This window comes from Silene latifolia, chromosome Y (genome assembly GCF_048544455.1).
Source record: "Silene latifolia isolate original U9 population chromosome Y, ASM4854445v1, whole genome shotgun sequence".
NCBI lineage: Eukaryota > Viridiplantae > Streptophyta > Magnoliopsida > Caryophyllales > Caryophyllaceae > Silene > Silene latifolia.
The window spans coordinates 462585591-462588201 of NC_133538.1; the positions used below are offsets into that span (position 1 = coordinate 462585591).

General features: G+C 40.4%; 1 non-coding gene across 1 annotated transcript; it reads right to left on the reverse strand.

Moving 5' to 3' along the window:
- Window positions 1–1060: 1060 nt before the first annotated feature.
- LOC141637015 (small nucleolar RNA R71) lies at window positions 1061–1167 on the reverse strand. Its single transcript, XR_012541579.1, has one exon. It is a non-coding gene; the product is annotated as a small nucleolar RNA R71 (small nucleolar RNA).
- Between the last annotated feature and the right edge of the window lie 1444 nt (window positions 1168–2611).

The following is a 2611-nucleotide window of genomic DNA, read 5'->3' on the forward strand; positions in this document are numbered from 1 at the left end:
CTTATAATTTGAGAACATGTTTGTATGATCATATCCCATGATTTCCCTATGAACCCATAACACCCTAGTGCCTTTAATCAATTGTTTACACCCCTTATTCTATTCATCTTGCTAGTTTATTTTCATTGCTATTTTAGTTTAGTGACCTTCTACACCAACTCAATTTGTGACACCCCTAGACACTACTAGTTACAATAGAATTCTCATTTCAATACCCGTCCCTTGGGATCCGACCTTTACTTGCCTCTTTACTAATTGTAGAGTTGTTTGTGGAGTATAAATTGTGTTTTGTATCGACCATTGACCAACGACCACATATGCTTAATTGTGAACACGAAATGGCCTCGATCAAAAATGGCGCCGTTGCCGGGGACGGTGTTTAATTGATTCAAGATTTCTTTTATTGTTATTAGTTGTGTCTTTTTCACCTTCGGGAAGTAAAACTCCTCAAGGCTTGTTCTAATTGTTTTCGAGTTGTTTGATATTTTGCATGTCTAGAAGGTCACAAGGTGATTTGTTACCTTTTGACCGTGAAATCGAAAGAACCTTGACGAATAATAGGAGACTTGTTAGGAGGAATTTGAGAGGTGTTGGTGAAGTTGTTCAACCCACTAGTGAGTTTGTCAATCCTTTCGCAATAGAAGGAGAAGAAAACCCATTACACAATATCCCACAAAATCCACCTACAATGCCTAAATTCTCGTCACACTCTATACCCACCGAGGAGAATCTACCAAATGGTACTCCTACACCGCAACATCTCACCGGTAATTTTATTGCCAAGTCCGCCTTCATCCAACTAGTTGAGAGGAACCAATTCGGGGGAATGCCTAGTGAGGACCCTCATTCTCATATGGAAACCTTTTGCGATTATTGTGATGCTATCTCTCAAACGGGCGTGACTCAAGACCAAATAAGATGGATCTTATTTCCTTTTTCGTTAATCGGCACCGCAAAGCAATGGTTGAAGGGCCTTGATAAGGCCACCCTTGGAATAGATTCTTGGAAGAAGTTAGCTCTAGCTTTCTACAAAAAATTCTACCCACCGGAAAAGACTAACATGCTAAGAGCTCAAATTACGGGTTTTAAGCAAAGGGATGAAGAATCTTTGTATGAAGCTTGGGAGCGGTTCAAAGGTATTTGTCGCTCATGTCCTCACCATGGACTTAGCGAATGGTTTTTAGTGCAACAATTTTGAAATGGTTTATATGAAGATTCTAGGAACATTCTCAATATGGGATCAAATGGAATGTTCACCGAAGTTGATGACAATCAAACATGGAACAAGATTGAGGAAATGGCGGTCCATAATTCACAATATAGTAGACCTCGCAAGGCTACTAGAGGAGGAAAGCATGAAGTGGACTCCGTTACTCAATTGGGTGCTCAACTTAGTGCTCACATTGACACAATCAACTTGAAGTTTGAACAAGCTATGGCTAGACTTGAGGAAAACTCAAAAACATCAAAGCATCATGTCAATGCCATGACGGCATCCTCATCAATCCCAAGTGGGATATGTGAGAATTGTGGAACTTTGGGACATGACCCAAGTGAGTGTAGGGGAACAACCGAACAAGTTAATGCTTTCCAAGCTTACAAAAGTGGTACCCCTTATTCAAATTTTTACAATGAAAACACCAAGTTCCATCCAAATCTCTCATACAAAAGCCAAAATGTTCAAAACCCTCAAACAACATACACTCCACCACCCATGAGGAACCAAAATCAAAGACCCTTTTACAATCAAAACCAAGGTTACCAAAATCAAAATCCATACAATCACCAAAATGACCAAGGTTTTGATGTCCAAAAAGCGGTCCTCCAAATGCAAAAGAATCAACAAGAATTTTTCACTCAAATGCAAAAAGATAGCCAAGCAAAAGACACCACCATCAATAACATTCTAGCTCATACCAAGATGTTGGAAACACAATTGACTCAACTAGCATCTTCAAGCTCACAAAGACAAAAGGGGCAATTACCACCTCAAAGTAATCCCCCTAGACATGAAACGGTTAGTGCCATTCACTTGAGAAGTGGTACAAGATATGAAGCACCGAAGGAGCAAGTTGAGGATGAAGTTGTGAAAGCTAGTGAAAAGGAAGAAATTGTGCAAAGCCCCAAAGAAGGGGAATCATCAAAAGAAGAAAGTTCAAAGAAAAATGAAGACAAAGCCAAAGAAAAGGAGCCCATTGTGATTAGACTTCCTTTTCCAAGTCGTCAAGCCAAGCCCAAATTTGATGATCAACTTGGAAAGTTCATGGAGATTGTGAAGAACTTAGAAGTCTCAATTCCTTTCACGGAATTAATCAATCACGTACCGGCCTATGCAAAGTACATGAAAGATATCCTCACAAAGAAGAAGTCGATCCGTAAACTTGAGACTATCGCCTTCACTAAGGTGAGTAGTGCAATACTTCAAGGGAGTTCACCTCCAAAGTTAAAGGATCCGGGAAGCTTCTCAATACCGTGTACCATTGGCGACACGACGATCAACAAAGCCTTATGTGATCTAGGGGCTAGTGTGAGTGTCATGCCGTACTCGGTGAGTAAAAGGTTGGGAATGGGAGAGCTTAAATGCACCAATATCACACTTCAAATGGCCGAT